This window comes from Eretmochelys imbricata, chromosome 5 (assembly GCF_965152235.1).
Source record: "Eretmochelys imbricata isolate rEreImb1 chromosome 5, rEreImb1.hap1, whole genome shotgun sequence".
Taxonomy (NCBI): Eukaryota; Metazoa; Chordata; order Testudines; family Cheloniidae; genus Eretmochelys; species Eretmochelys imbricata.
The window spans coordinates 72,708,845-72,725,592 of record NC_135576.1 but is presented as its reverse complement, the minus strand read 5'-3'; the positions used below and the strand labels follow the sequence as shown (position 1 = coordinate 72,725,592).

General features: G+C 39.2%; 1 protein-coding gene across 2 annotated transcripts in view; it reads right to left on the bottom strand.

Annotated features, from left to right (window-relative positions):
* KCNN2 (potassium calcium-activated channel subfamily N member 2) overlaps window positions 1–16,748 on the bottom strand; it is a 109,035-nt gene that overhangs the window by 79,806 nt on the left and 12,481 nt on the right. The window lies entirely within an intron of this gene.

Below are 16,748 nucleotides of genomic sequence, written 5' to 3'. Positions count from 1 at the left end.
AAATAATCCATGACGCTAGCAGTGTTTCATCAGTGATAACATCCTGCCATGAGGCAGAAAAAGGAATGGCTGGTACTGTAAATATAGTCTGAACCAAGCTGTTCACTACGCGGGCAGTATGTAAAACTCCTTTCCATAGCTGAAAGATGAGAATCCTTCCTAACTAAGGTTGTTAGAGTTTTTTTAAAATCAGATTATTAAGAATTTTTAAGTTGATTTTTAAATACCACAATAAATTTCTAACAGGAAGCTGCAGGAGGACTATGAACATGTGAATGGTACCCTAAACAGTGTACAGTACCTAGCAAACTCTTCTTCACTGGCAGTGTCCTCGAGCAATCTCACCTCTCTTCTCAAATCAAGAGTTTAAATGGTGACCTGAACTCCCTCTATTAACTCTTACAGACTGCAAACACACTGTACATCCTCCTAAGAATTCATTCAACTTGCAGTTTAGAAAATGTCGCTGCTCTTTGGGTTAAGAAAGTGAGAACTATAAACTAATGCTATTACAATTGTGATGGCCACACAATTTATTTTAAAAGAAGAAATGGAAGACTACAGTTGTCAAGGTTCCTCCCCCACTCTGAACTCTAGGGTACAGATGTGGGGACCTGCATGAAAAACCTCCTAAGCTTATCTTTACCAGCTTAGGTCAAAACTTCTCCAAGGTACAAAATATTCCACCCGTCGTCCTTGGATTGGCCACTACCACCACCAAACCAAGACTGGTTACGGGGGAAGAGCTGTTTGGACGCGTCTTTCCCCCCAAAATACTTCCCAAAACCTTGCACCCCACTTCCTGGACAAGGTTTGGGAAAAAGCCTCACCAATTTGCCTAGGTGACCACAGACCCAAACCCTTGGATCTGAGAACAATGAAAAAGCATTCAGTTTCTTACAAGAAGACTTTTAATAAAAATAGAAGTAAATAGAAATAAAGAAATCCCCCCTGTAAAATCAGGATGGTAGATATCTTACAGGGTAATTAGATTCAAAAACATAGAGAACCCCTCTAGGCAAAACCTTAAGTTACAAAAAAGATACACAGACAGAAATAGTTATTCTATTCAGCACAATTCTTTTCTCAGCCATTTAAAGAAATCATAATCTAACACATACCTAGCTAGATTACTTACTAAAAGTTCTAAGACTCCATTCCTGGTCTATCCCCGGCAGAAACCAGCATATAGACAGACACACAGACCCTTTGTTTCTCTCCCTCCTCCCAGCTTTTGAAAGTATCTTGTCTCCTCATTGGTCATTTTGGTCAGGTGCCAGCGAGGTTACCTTTAGCTTCTTAACCCTTTACAGGTGAGAGGAGCTTTCCCCTGACCAGGAGGGATTTCAAAGGGGTTTACCCTTCCCTTTATATTTATGACAACAGTTCATGAACTAATTGGAGATTGAGCAGTCCATAAAGTTGAAACATTCATAATTCAAACATTCAAAATTACAGTAGGTACAGAGCATAAGTTAATGTAATAATCATTCAACAAGTGTATCTAATAAATGCATAGAGTTATTTGCTATTTCATCTCTGTCTGACTTTCAACTAACTCTTTTTAAAAAACAACACTGAGCACAGTTCACTTATAGTTCTCAATCGTGAGAAAGGACACTTAAGAAGATGGGGTACATAAACATAACTCTTCCAAGGCATGACACATCTGATACTATGGTGATTTCACCAGAGCATACGAAGGTCAATATTTCCACATGCTGAATGCATGACCTCTGCTCATTGCTCAAGTACATACACAAGTACTTATTAATCAAGGAATAAAAATGGTTCATGTAACTGGTTGATCACAAAAGTCAGGGTTCTGTTGTTTAGTAATCATAAAGTGATCCATCCCCTGTCATCCATTCCCAGCTTCTAGCAAACAGGCTAGGAACACTGTCCCTGCCCATCCTGGCTAATAGCCATTGATTGGCCTATCCTCCGTGAATTAATCTAGTACTTTTTGGAACTCTGTTATAATCTTGGCCTTCACAACATCCTCTGGCAAGGAGTTCCACAAGTTGACTGTGCATTGTGTGAAAAAATACTTCCTTATGGTTTGTTTTAAACCTGCTGCCTATTAATTTCATTTGGTAGTCACTAATTCTTGTGTTATAAGGAGGAGTAAATAGCACTTCCTTATTTACTTTCTCCACACCAGCCATCATTTTATAGACCTCTATCATACCCCCCTTTAGTCATCTCTTTTCCAAGCTGAAAAGTCCCAGTCTTATTAATCTCTTCTCATACGATAGCCGTTCCATACCCCTATTCAGTTTTGTTGCCCTTTTCTGAACCTTTTTGAGAGATCCTTTTGTAGCTCTTTGCAGTCTGCCTGGGACTTAACTATCTTGAGTAGTTTTGTATCATCTGCAAATTTTGTCATCTCACTGTTTAGCCCTTTTTCCCAGTCATTTATGAATAAGTTAAATAGGACTGGGCCCAGTACAGGCCCCTGGAGACATCACTCTCCATTCCGAAAACTGACCATTTATTCCTATCCTTTGTTTCCTATCTTTTAACCAGTTACCAATCCATGAGAGAACCTTCCCTCTTAAGCAAAGTAAGCAGTCACAGGATAAGAGCCTTTGGCGAGGGACCTTGTCAAAGGCTTTCTGAAAATCTAAATATACTATATCCACTGGATCCCCCATGTCCACATGCTTGTTGACCCCCTCAAAGAATTCTAGTAGATTGGTGAGGCATGATTTCCCTTTATAAAAACCATGTTGACTATTCTCCAGCAAATTATGTTCATCTATGTGTCTGACAATTTTGTTCTTTACTATAGTTTCAAGCAGTTTGCCCAGTACTGAAGTCAGGCTTACTGGCCTGTAATTGCTGGGGTCACCTCTGGAGCCCTTTTTAAAAATTGGTGTCACATTAGCTACCTTCCAGTGATTTGGTACAGAAGCTGATTTAAATAATAGGTTATAGACTAGTTAGTAGTCCTACAATTTCTCATTTGAGTTCCTTCAGAACTCTTGGGTGAACACCATCTGGTCCTGGTGACTTATTACTGTTTAGTTTATCAATTTGTTCCAAAACCACCTCTAATGACACCTCAATCTGGGACAGTTCCTCAGATTTGTTAACTAAAAAAAATGGCTCAGGTTTGGCAATATCCCTCACATCCTCAACCATGAAGACCGATGCAAAGAATTCATTTAGTTTCTCCATAATGGCCTTACCGTCCTTGAGAGTTCTTTAGCATCCCGAGCATCCAGTGGCCCCACTGGTTGTTTAGCAGGCTTCCTGCTACTGATGTACTTATAATTTTTTTTGCTATTACTTTTTGAGTCTTTGGCTAGCTGTACTTCAAATTCTTTTTTGGTAAAAATGAAATCTACCTTATTTTTTAATGCAAATATTTACTTTTTCTTTAATGCTCTTTACCTTCATCATAGATATCATTCTTATCTTTGCTTACTTCAGTACTAGCACCAACTAGTTGTGGTATGCCAAAGAAACTGCACAGACTAAGTTTCACATAGGCAACCTGTACACAGAATATTGGTCATAAATTGCTCAAATACACTTCCCAAATTATTTCAAAACCTTCTCTACAGACTTTCTGAATAGCAAGCCTTTTATGCTAGATGTGGAAATGAAATTCTCTATTAAATACTGGTATGAAGTCAAATTTCTAAATTTTTGTTTGCCAAAATTGAGCCACTTTGTATTTAGCAAATACAAAGAGCCAAACTTTCCAAAAGTAAAGAGGCTGAAAGACTACAATAGAATTTAGTGTGCAAAAATGTAGTCAGAATCAGGTATTCAGTTCAAGGAACGATCAAATGGCTATTTCAGAGGCTCAACTATTTGGAGAGCCCAATTGTACAGAAGCAACAGGTCAACAATAACCTGCCTGTCTGCCAAAGAGAGAGACAATACAGAAACCCCACATTCTGAATTTGAATTTGAGGAAGACAGACGTCACTTAATCTGTCTCTGTAACATAGAAGCAACTTAAATGTTTAGTTATAAGAGTTTAGTTATTTTAGAACAAGCCAAATAAATGTTAAGCCAATAGTGTTTTAAAACTTAACAAAAAACACACACACCTTACAGAATTTGTTGATAAAGACAATAAGAAATCTCCTGCTAAAAGTCTATCCTTAGAATTGCCACGGCTTTCTAAAAACAATACCTTAAGTCTAATTCAATTTAAGATATGCATTTGTAAAAGTAGACATTAAAATTTGATCTTAAAAATTCCGTATGCAAGAAAAATGTTATTGAATCACTTAATGTAGGAAATTAAATTTTTAATATCTTTAAAATCTCAGTATGGAATACATATTATGAAAACACATCTATCTGTATGTCATAGTGGAAGAAATCCATCAGTCCTACTCAAACTTTATGTAAGTAGAACTAGTTCCTTCAATAGTGCTTAATGGAATATATGTTATTTTTCCTCTCAATGATTTTACGTTTCTGTTGCTTTCAATAAAGGTACACCTGAAATTTCAAAGGCCACCTAGATTTTCAAAGGTTTTGCCATATTTTTTTCACATTTTACAAAATTTGAAAAAGAAAAATTCTAATATTTGGCCCCAGATAATAGCAAAAATTCTTGTAGTTAGTCCCTAAGTGCCTGACCTTGTACTATTCAATTTCATCCCAATTCTTTTATTCCAGTTTTCAAAGTAATCTGGATCTTCTTGTATAAGAGTCCAGCCCTTCTCTGTATTGGCAATACTGTCTAACTTTTTGTCTCACCTGCAAATTTTATTAGCACACTCATACTTTTTATGCCAAGGTCATTAATGAAAATGTTAAATAAGACTGGTCCCAAAACCAGTCCCTAAGGAACTCCACCAGTAGCCTCCCTCCAGCCTGACAGTTCACGTTTCAGTATGACCAGTTGTAGTCTCCCCTTTTACCAGTTCCTCATCCACCTTTCAATTCTCACATACAATTTCACAGGAAAATAAAGGAAATTTCTCAAAGTTTTCTTGAAAAATGTAGATGAAAGGAAAATTTATATTAGAAAAATCAGTACAACAGGTTTGCAGTGAAGAAGCACTTTCTCATTATTAGTTCCATATTTATGGAATGTATGCAACCATATTTAAAATCCATATGGTGGCAAAACTCCCACTGATTTTAATGGGAGTTTTGCCTGTGTACTGACCTCAGGATTCTACTCTACGGTAGGAGTCTGTTCTCTCCTTATTGCTCAGGCATAACTCATTAATTTAAAAGGACTCCTAAATTAAATATATGGTTAATCAGCACCACACCCATGTAGCTCAGAGAAGAAATGTGGACTGGTTGACCACAGGATGACTATGAGCTGCCAATGTGATGTGGCTGTGAAAAAGGCTAATGCAATCCTAGGATGCATCAGGCGAGGTATTTTCAGTAGAGATAGGGAAGCGCTAGTACCATTATACAAGGCTCTGGTGAGATCTCATCTGGGATACTGTTTGCAATTCTGGTCTCCCATGTTTAAGAACGAATAATTCAAACTGGAACAGGGGTAGAATATGGCTATTAGCATGATCAAAGAAATAGAAAACCTACCTTATGAGAGAAACAACGAGGAGTCCGGTGGCACTTTAAAGGCTAACAGACTTATTTGGGCACAAGCTTTCATGGGTAAAAAACACCACTTCTTCAGATGCATCAGTTGCATCTGAAGTGGGTTTTTTTACCCACGGAAGCTTATGCCCAAATAAATCTGTTAGTCTTTAAGGTGCCACCAGACTCCTCATTGTTTTTGTGGATGGCTACCCCTCTGATACTTGGTACCTTATGAGAAGAGACTCAAGGAGCTTGCTGCTCTCTATAAATACATCAGAGGGATAAATACCAGTGAGGGAGAGGAGTTATTTAAGTTAAGCGTCATTGCTGACACTAGAATGAATGGATATAACTTGGCCATCAACAAATTTAGGCTTGAAATTAGATGGAATGAAGTTCTGGAACAGCCTCCCAAGGGGAGCAATGGGGGCAAAAAGCCTAACTGGCTTCAAGACTGAGCTTGATAAATTTAGGAGGAAATGGTAGGATGAGATTGATACAGTGGCATGTGGTCCATTTGTGACTGTTTAGTAGTGAATATCCCCAACAGCCGCAGACAGGGCACTAGATGGGGAGGGCTCTCAGTTACTACAGAGAATTCTTTCCCATGTCTTTGGCTAGTGGGTCTTGCCAACATGTTCAGGGTCTAACTGATCACCATATTTGGAGTCAGGAAATTTTTTCCTTCAGGTCAAATTGGCAGAGTTTTTCACCTTTCTCTGCAGCATGGGGCCTGGGTCACATGCTGGTATGAACTAGAGTAAATGATGAATTCTCTGAAAATAGACATCTTTAAATCATGATCTGAGGACTTCGATAACTCAGCCAGAGGTTATGGATCTATTACAGGAGTGGGTGGGTGAGGTTCTGTGGCCTGCGATGTGCAGGAGGTCAGACTAGATTATCACAATGGTCCCTTCTGGCCACAAAGTCTTTGAGTCTGAGTCTATAGGAAGCATTTCAAACTTGTGGCATGAAAAAAATTAATCCTATATTATTTATTAAAAAGCAACAAACTTTATAGACAATATTAGGTTTCCATCACTGGATATAAATAATGTAAAAAGTAACATATCACGTCTACTTTTATTCTTGCAACAATTTTTTGTTTCCATGTTCACACAATAAGGCATTAAAATATGCACTTCACAACCCAAATTATATAAAAATAAAAAGAGAGAAATTCAGTATAGGTATACACAAACATTTTCTCTAACATTCTTATACTGGAGACTGCCTGAAGTTAAATTATCTAGTGCACAAATAGAAGTTAATCTTGTAAATCCACAGCAGACTCATACTGGATCTTCACAGGATATTGGTGAATATGGAGGGCAATGAAATTAAACTAAGGACACCTTTACTAAGGGCTTCTTTATAATCTATTTTAAGGTAAAAGATCAAATTTTCAGACACTATTGCTATTTGATTCAGTTCTGTGAGAACATACAAAAACAGAAACGTAAAGGCAGCACATACACAATAAGTGGATCAGCTGTACTGCTTCATGATATGTTAGAGACCCCCCATTCAACAAAGTATTTCAGCCGCTGCTTACTTGTGATTCCAAACTGCAAGTGACTGAAACTGTTGTTCACTGTTTGACAATCCAACCATTCTATTATTATAAAATATAACTGGAAAAGCTAAGGGCACAAGATTGAAAAAACACAACTTTCTTGGCTGCCAGTCCTCAGAAGCTCTCTGGATCACCCTGGTGTTATAGCTACAGAGGCTACCACAGTTTTGGAAATGGTATTTCTGCTTCTGAAGTGACCACATCAAGCTAGTTCAAAAGGCTGCCCATGGTTCCAAAAACATCACTAATCTCTGACTAAAAGAAGCATTCCAGAGCCAGCCAGAGTGAAAATATATTACTCTTGCAACCCCCAACCCTATCTCCTCCCCACCACACACAGCCAAGTATAAGTGTCTGGAAGGAGAAAACATCCTTTCTTCTTGGTGGTCAAGAGCAGACACCACACACCTTCACCACAGCTTTCCAAGTTGGGGGTGAAAAAGATCCCATCCTCGGTAGATACATCTTTGTCTTTTTAGAAAATGATGTATAGCAGTGGTTCTCAAACTTATTTGATCGGGCCCCCCTTCTTTCTGTCTGTAGTTGTTTACGCCCCATAGACACAAGTACATATATCGCCACCCAGCTCTGAAGGCAGAGCGAAGTGCAGCGGCTGCTGGCCAGGTTCCTAGCTCTGAAGGTAGTGCTGTGCCAGCAGCAGCCCAGAAGTAAGGGTGGCAATGGTGAAAAGTGATATTTGTCCTCTCTTTTCACAGCAGACTTAGCGCCCCACTGCCACCCTTACTTCTGGGCTGCTGCTGCCACGTTCCAGTGAGGGATCGGTGAGGGGAGAAGGAAAGCCAAAGCCCAGGTGGCAGGGTTCTGCTGTCAACTCTGGGCTCCAGCTGTCAGTCCTGGGGTGGTGGGGCTCCAGCTGTCCCCTTTATACCCACCTCCCAGATGTGTATGGCCTTTCTGCACAAGCCCCAGCCACCCAGGGCTGACAGCTAGAGCTCTTAAAAAAAAAAAAAAAAAAAAACCACCCCACACACCTCCCTTGATACATTTCCATGCCTCCCTTGAGAGGCCCACTCCATAGTTTGAGAACCACTGATCTATAGGTCACCCAGGGTCTGTTCTTCTCCCCTCTTAAGCCTGGAGAGATTGTCAAAATTACTGAGGGCTGCTGGACTCCAGCATGGTTGACAGGAACAAGTCTTGGATACAAATCTGCATGGCACAGAGTAAGGAATTTCTTTTTATTATGTCTAATTTCGTATAAGGCCAATGTGAATCCAACACTTACTGCATGACAAAACAAAAAGAGGTGAATCAACATATAACCCAGCAGTGACACAGCACCTTAAAAATACTCTTGTAATATATTTTTGCTTATTTTGCGGCGTATCATAGATTGTTACCTACATACAGGGCAAAGGACAAACTTTTCACTGGGCCACTAAAAATAGGTCCACAAACTCTTGTTGGTATAACCACCTGTCTGCATGAAACACATCATTTGTTCAAATTGGGTAATCAGACAAGCAAATACATCATTTGCATGCATAAATGCCTAATTTGCTTATAAAAATGTCAAAGTAAGGGGACAATTTGAAAATGTGTCCCTTAATGTCATCATGAAAACAATTTTCTGCATGTTACTGTTTATGTAAATTTGATGCTATTAGGCAAAATTATACAAAGTGAGTTTTCCATGAATGTTAACATCCTACCATGTGGTTCTCCTGTGAATACTATATAGGTCGGCAAATGCATAAGAAACCTCACTGTGAGGCAAGTAACAGTGCTGGTGATTCGGTAGGTGGCACGCTTCCATCTGACATAGTAATAAGCCACTTCTCCTGGCACAGAATTAGAGAGGTGCTGTCATTTGGATGAGACATAAAATTGAGGTCTGACCACTTGTGGTCATTTTGGAAATCTGGTCCACACATGGAGTGCCAAGGTCTGCAAATAAAAATGCACCCAGAATTCTATGCTTAGTTATTATGTGTGCATACACATGGGCAAATGTGCATGCAAATAGCTAAACAGGTGTTTTAAGTACCATGTGTATAGTTGTCTGACTTGTGCATACATTTAAATACATGGTCCTGGACCATTTTGAAAATCTAGCCCAAATATTTCTTGGCACATTTTGCAAAAGAACAGATATTAATCAGGACATTCTGATCACACTACAGTTAAGGTTTCATTCTGCCCCCACACATTTCCCCTCTGTTTTCGATTGGATACTGACAGCATTCTTCTTCACTTCCTCTCCTGAGCTGTTGAACAACACTGTTTGGTACTGTTTACACTACAGATGTAAGTCAACCTAAGTTATGCTACTTCAGTTACATAAGTTATGTAACTGAAGTCAACGTATCTTAGGTCGACTTACAGCGGTGTCTACATTGTGCTGTGTCGACAGGAGATGCTCTCCTGTCAGTCTACTTTATGCTTCTCGGGGAGCTGGAGTACAGAAGTTGATGGGAGAGTTCTCTGCCATCGATGTAGTGGGTCTTCATCAGACCTGCTAAATCAACACTGCTGCTCAATCACAGCAGCACTGATCTAGGCGTAAGTATAGACATGGCCTATGGGCCGGAGTGTTAGCTCCATCCTTTGTCCACATGACGCCTAAGACGACAAAGGTGGCTTTAACTGCTCACTTTCCAGAGTCCCAAGGGGCCAATACTGCAGCCAGCAATCACTGGGACATAGGGAATCCCCAGTAATGCCACCTTTCCTCTCAAACATACCCACTGCAGGAATCAAGCAGAGTGTAGACTCTGCAACAGTGGCTCTATGCCACCCAAGAATTCCTCCAGGCTAGAGGAATTGTCAAGGTGCTCGATCCAAAGGCTTTGCAGTAAAAAACAGATGTCTTAGTGGTGCTGGGAAGATGAAAATTTTGCAAAGACTGCAATTCAGTAGTGAGTTAAGTGATTCCTGTAAGTCTATAAAAATATCATGAGATCAAAGAAATTAGATGAGTTTATTATTAATAAAGAGGTGTTTTTTCAGCCAAAAGGAGAAAGATTTACCAAAAGTTACATTCTCCTGAATTAAAAAGGTATATCATGAGCTAATTTACTGAGTATAATTTCTTCTGGACTGTTTCTGGAATAATCATCAATCTTAAGCATCATCATATATGTAGTCAATAGGGAGCTATTTATCTAGATGTGTAAAACTCATCTTTCAGCCAAATCACAGATCCAAATATAAAATCCTCCACTCACGAATACGATCTGGATTTGTGACACTCCTTGGACCCATAAGTAAGTGACTGAATTAAGATAACTCAATAAGTGATACTATTAAATATTAAATGAAATTATTTGTATTAAAACTGCCACTGATGAAAGTATTTTTCATTTAACAGGTAATCTAAGTGTAATTTAACACAAATGCATGGCCTCTTTCTCCCTAATGTGAGAATAAACAGTGTAATAAAATATTTTTATTTTTGTGTTAAAAAGGGAAGGAAAAGGGAAAGGCATTTATCCCTTTATGCACTTATATATAAGTTACAAACCAAGACACTGGGCTTGATTTTAGCTGCACCAAGTTCATTCTCAGTGCAGCTGTTGAGGGATGGGGAGAAGGGGAAGCATACATAGCTTTAAACCATGTTTCTGCCTCTCTTGATGTCAGGGGCTAGCATGGGCCAAAGCAGCCCACACCTCAAGTGGAGCAATCTAATAGCTGCTCCAGCTTCTGCCAGATTGTCATGGTTCCTCAGGGACTGACAAGGATAACACATTCTGGCCCCAACTCCCACCTGGTCCCATCACACCCCATCCCCCAGTTCCACCTCTGGCCTGCTCTGAAACACACCTACTACCAAGAAGAGAGAAGGTTGCATAGAGCCACCTATGCCAGCTTTATAACACATGGCAGTGGAATCCCCAACTGCCCCTTTAAGGCAGCTCTAAGTTCCCTTTGCACATCTGGAGTGATACATAATACAGGGACATAATTACATTACACTGATGATTATACAAATAAAACCCCAGAAAGAAAGGCCAAATCTCTTAAAACAAACATCTTGTCTTTCAGACAGTAGGATATCCCTCTCCAATTTTGTCAGTGCGCTAATCCAATCACCCCACTCAGTAATGTTATGGAAACACTAGTTGTGGTTCTGTAATTCATGGGAAATGGTGGCCTCAAAAATATAGGAGCCCACCACCTTCCCTGAAGGCAGCTTGGCTTCTCTCCCTTTGGGAACAATGGAATGGAGTCACCATTTTGAAAGTGAGCATCCTTCCTAAGAAATCTAGAGGAGTGTGTGTAAGGGAATGTGAGGGACAGGGGTTAAGAGAAGACCATCTGAATGTGGAGGTCAGAAGCTGGAGGATACTAGCCATTTCACTTTGGGTGCTTTGCACTTGTCCAGAGTGAGGTAAAGCAGCCAGAACATACTGGTGAACCTAGCCCTAAAAGTTAAAATAAAGGGAAAAAAGTAAGGTTGATACTAATATATTAAAACAATTAGAAATACACATAACATGCTCTTTGGGTTTCTTGTTTACTGTTTATATATGATTTGTTTTTTAAAAATCTAAGGAAATTCCCAAATAAAACTATGTTAATTGGAGTTAAGGTTGAGGATAAACCAGTAATTTAAGGGTAAAAACATTACAGGGATGTTGTAACTAATTTTTAAAACAAGCATTACAAATCCAAGAAATTCCAAAGATAACGTTAAACTTAAAAGATATCCAAAGATGCTACGGTACAGAAGCACAGAATTAACGCACCTTAACTCTGCCCTCTAGAAAAAGAAAAAAAATCTGATGCATCTTTAAAAATCAGTTTTTAATCTACTCTGGGACAACACACACTATTTTGCACTAAACACAACTGTATGATTATTGTATTTGCAGATTACACCCAGATTATCCACCTTCATCTCCATCTCACTGGTTGGCATACTGGCACAAGGCTCCACTGACTCCCTACCCAGCTATCCAAGAAAAGCAGAAACACAGCAGCCTCTCTGTCCCTAGTATGCCCTGAGTGTAATCTGTGTAAAGCACACAGGGGAGCATACAGGGTCCTCATGCCCTCCTACTTCATTGTGCTGCTTCATACAGCAAGTTACAATTTTGCCATAAAGCAAGACTTTCAACAGCAGGGTCAGATAAATGAGGAAGTAGAGGACATGTGGTGCATTCCTTTACGTAGTAAAAATGGTTTTTACCCTTCACCATTAGTTGTGACTGAAGCTGCTGTATCAGCATAAAATGGCTTCATCCACCAACAAAATCCTTACAAACCCAAATCTATCAAGCATAAAAAAGGAAATCCCAGCCTATTCTATCAAACACTTTCTCAGCATCAAAGGTTACTGCCATTGCCTGGTTGCTGACATTTTTATTAGTGTTTAACACATCAACAAAAAGTCTAATGTTATTACTGGAATGCTTCACTTTTACCAATCCCATCTAGTTTATGTGAAGTATCCCAGGAAAAACAGGCTCTATCTATCCTCATAGCCAATAGTTTTGCAAGAATATTGCAATCTGTGTTTATAAATGAGACTGGACTGTAGTTAGAGCAACTAACCCCATCATTTTCCTCACTTTCAAGATAGAGAGATAACTGCATTTCTTAATGTTTCAGGAAGCTTCCTTTCCACAAACTGCATTCTGCACAGCAGCGCAGACTAGCAAAAGGCCCATTGTCTGGCAGCCATGGAAAACCAAACAAAAACACCAGGTAGGGAGGTGAAATTTAAAATCACTTACTGCCTGCTATACAAAGTGTTTATCTGAGTTCAAACTCCTAGGTGCATTGACTAACACATCTGACCTGAGATTGAAAATAAAAATTGCTCAGTGTCTTCTGTTTCTTTCTACCAAACGGCAGTAGAAAACTGTGGTTTGCCAGCACTGCCCCTTCACTGCTAATTTTCTCTTTTGGCTCTACTCAGCCAGTGGTGTCCCATACTACCTTTGGGAAGCAGGCACATGTCCAAGTATATATGGCTACAAAATACCAACGGATAAATCACAATTTTTTCTTATCTGACAACCAAATGTGAGATGCAGGTTTTCATTGTACAGAAATCCTTCATTTGACTTTGCTGTCTCAAACCATCATTTGAGAGCTCACAACAGAATGGAAATTGTTCATACCAAACTGGATGCAAGACACAACTTAGTGCCATCCTGTGTTATTACAGACCAGCCCTGAACAGGAGGCAATACAATGCAGTACCCCAGTGGGTGGATCAGGAGAGTGACAAACTGATATAGTGGTGACCAAAGAGAAGCTGTTCTACCTTACTGCAGTTTGGATGACAGAGGCTCTCTTCTCCATCAGCCTATCCTTTGTGCACAACCCAGTTACGTCAGCTGCACTCTACAGTCAAGAATTTGAGTTAGATCAGCTCCTTGCACAGAAATACTGACTGCAATGAAAAAGAGCACTAAAAGAATCAGGCCCTTATTGTGTCATAATGCCTTTTGAAGAAGAAAATGCTAATGTCCCAAACTGATGACTTTGTAAGATAAAAGGGCAATATGATTCCCACCCGTTTATGCACTTTCATAAATGCAAACCTCACTCTGTGGTAATGTTTTGCCATGACACACCTCACGTTGGTGTGCAGCTGACAGCAACTCCCATATCTGGGATTAAACTAATATCGGTGATCTTCAAAAATAGCCCCTGAAGTGTTGCCAGTGAAAGCTGTTTGATGGCTAACTACAAAATTTGCAAGTGCAAATTGTTATTTCTATTTACTATTTATATTTCACTAGGTGACTCAACATGTTAGGAGCTGTCCAGACATATATGAACACATAGACTTTGTCCTGAACAATTTACAGTCTGAGATGTGGGTTCTGCACATGCAAAATCTGTGGGGACAATTTTAGAAATTGGGTCAAGGCCACTTTAAAAGATTGGTGCTACGGTGTTAAAACAAGGTGCCTCAACACCAGGCTGTAATCACACCATAGGCTCCTCGTCAACGGACTTACCTGAAAGTATAATTGTCTTCCTATCAGGGCATTCGTTATCTGAAGCACACTGAAGTGTTTCACGAGAAATTAAAGTTGAAGCACTGGCCCACAATTGTAGTCAAATATATCACATATATTGGTCAAGAGTGTGTAAAGAAAGACTGCCTAAGATAGTGTCCCGTGAAAGGCATCAAAATGCCAAGGAGGCTTGAACAGATGCTCATAACAGCAGTCTAGTGACTCATGGAGATTTTCAACATTATACTATTAGAATGCTTCCTAACACTGACCAACATAGCCCAGTAATACAATATCACTGAATCTTTTGCATTGCAACATTATGTTGTAGGGGATGTAGTGTGTACCATATGCCATATCAGTTACAGTGAGTTATGCTATAGACATGCTTCCTGACTATGGCACATTCATGAGAGTATTATTTTATTGTATGTCACAGTCTAAGTGTCATATTGCAGCCAAAGTCGTATTTGTATGATATGCCTCTCATTTCAATGGCATGTATCTCACTGAGCACAGGACTGGCTGCCAGAAAATACTGAGTTCCAGTCGTAGCTCTCACAACAATATCTTCTTTTGCCCTGGAAAAATCAAACTGCTTGCCTCAGTTTTCCCATCTATGAAATGGCAGATAACTATAATTATTTAATTCACAAAAGCATTGAGAGGCTTAACTGACTTTTTGAAAAAAGAAAAGGAGGACTTGTGGCACCTTAGAGACTAACAAATTTATCTGAGCATAAGCTTTCGTGAGCTACAGCTCACTTCATCGGATGCATGCAGTGGAAAATACAGTGGGGAGATTTTATATACACAGAGAACATGAAACAATGGGTGTCACCATACACACCGTAACAAGAGTGATCAGGTAAGGTGAGTTATGACCATCAGGGGGTGGGGGCAGAAGATGTGTAGAACCCACATCTCACCTTATCTGATCACTCTTGTTACAGTGTGTATGGTAACACCCATTGTTTCATGTTCTCTGTGTATATAAAATCTCCCCACTGTATTTTCCACTGCATGCATCCGATGAAGTGAGCTGTAGCTCACGAACGCTTACACTTAAATAAATTGATTAGTCTCTAAGGTGCCACAAGTACTCCTTTTCTTTTTGCGGATACAGACTAACACGGCTGCTACTCTGAAACCTGACTTTTTGAAGTCACTTTGACAGCGAAAAGCATATTATTTACAATGTACTCAGTTTTTTTTCATACTTTATACACTCTCTCTCACACACACACACACACCCCCTATACCAACCTGTGGAGGTAAGGTGGTTACATCTTTAACTGTTCATGGAAGACATGCAGCTACCATTTAAACAGTTCAAAGCAAAAATCTTTACCAAAATTCAATTTGACACGTGACAACTTATACACTTCATATCTCAGCAGATGAAATACTTATGACATACTGCAGATGAGAAAATTAGAAGATAGTTTTACTCAAAAAAGTGACTCTGCAAAAATGTCATTGTGGGGTCATATACTTTTGTCTTCCAATTATTTCCATAACAAAAACATGCTCATTATACAAAATCGCTACCATCCTCCCCACTCCTGAAAACCTAGGCTCTGAGAGTCAAGCTGGGTTTCTTCCTTCTAAAGCATTATCACCAGTAATTAATGTTCTGCAAACCAAATTACAGCTTCAGTTACACCTGTGCAACACCTTTATTTTCTGGTTATGCCTCCGGTGACACCTGTGCTGTCTTATTGCCGTCAATGGGTTTGCTCAGGTGCAACTGATTGTAACATAGTAAACAATTCTGTTGATAATGCTCAAGGGATAAACTTCAGCTCACTATGTGGGCTCTGAGGTGTTCACACAAGTAGAAATTTCTGTTTTTCCACTTAAGTCATCAGATATGGCTCTGAACACATGAATGAAGCACATCTGTAGTATAAGAAGGTGCAATTTTAATAGACTTATTTTTAAGAATGTATCTACTTTTTAAGAGAGAAAGATACACAAAATATAAAGGACTCTTAATAAAAATATTTAAAATAAAGAAACCTAACGGCTTTTAAAATATAAACACATGTTGCTGTTTTAAACTAAAAAATCATGTAGGCCATAGCTCCTGGTCTTAATCAGTATGGAGCAAAGCCAGCTGTGCTGAAGGTTATTCATAAGAAGAATGGGCTACTCCTTCAACAAGAATTCAGTTCTGCAAGGTGCTGAGTGACTACAACTTCACCAAATGAATGGGAGCTGAGACAACTCTGCACATTGTAGGAGGCACTCAGCACTGTATGTCTCACAACACATTTCATTATCAGGCCTTGAATGAACACCCAGCTTGTTTTCTTTTCTTTAAAATGAAGTTTTTTAAAAAGGTAAATGTAAAACTTAGTTTTTTGAGGGTCTAGTTTGACACTGATCAATGAGGTCAATTTCAGGGATTGTTCTAGTGAAGAGTAGAAGAGAAATGTATCATATACTCAACAGCAATATTGAAAAAGGGTATACACAGGGTGGATACATAAAACAAACTATTGGTATCTTCAGTTGCATAAGTCTAGCTTAAAACAAATTGATCCTAAGTGACAGCAAGTGCTTCATGTTTTACTATTCTCTTTAACACAAGAATACTTTCTAAACCAGAAAGATGTTCTATAAAAATGAAATGTGACCCAGTGGCAACTATTCAAGTTTGTTTCAATAAATTTTCTAAAATTAAAGTA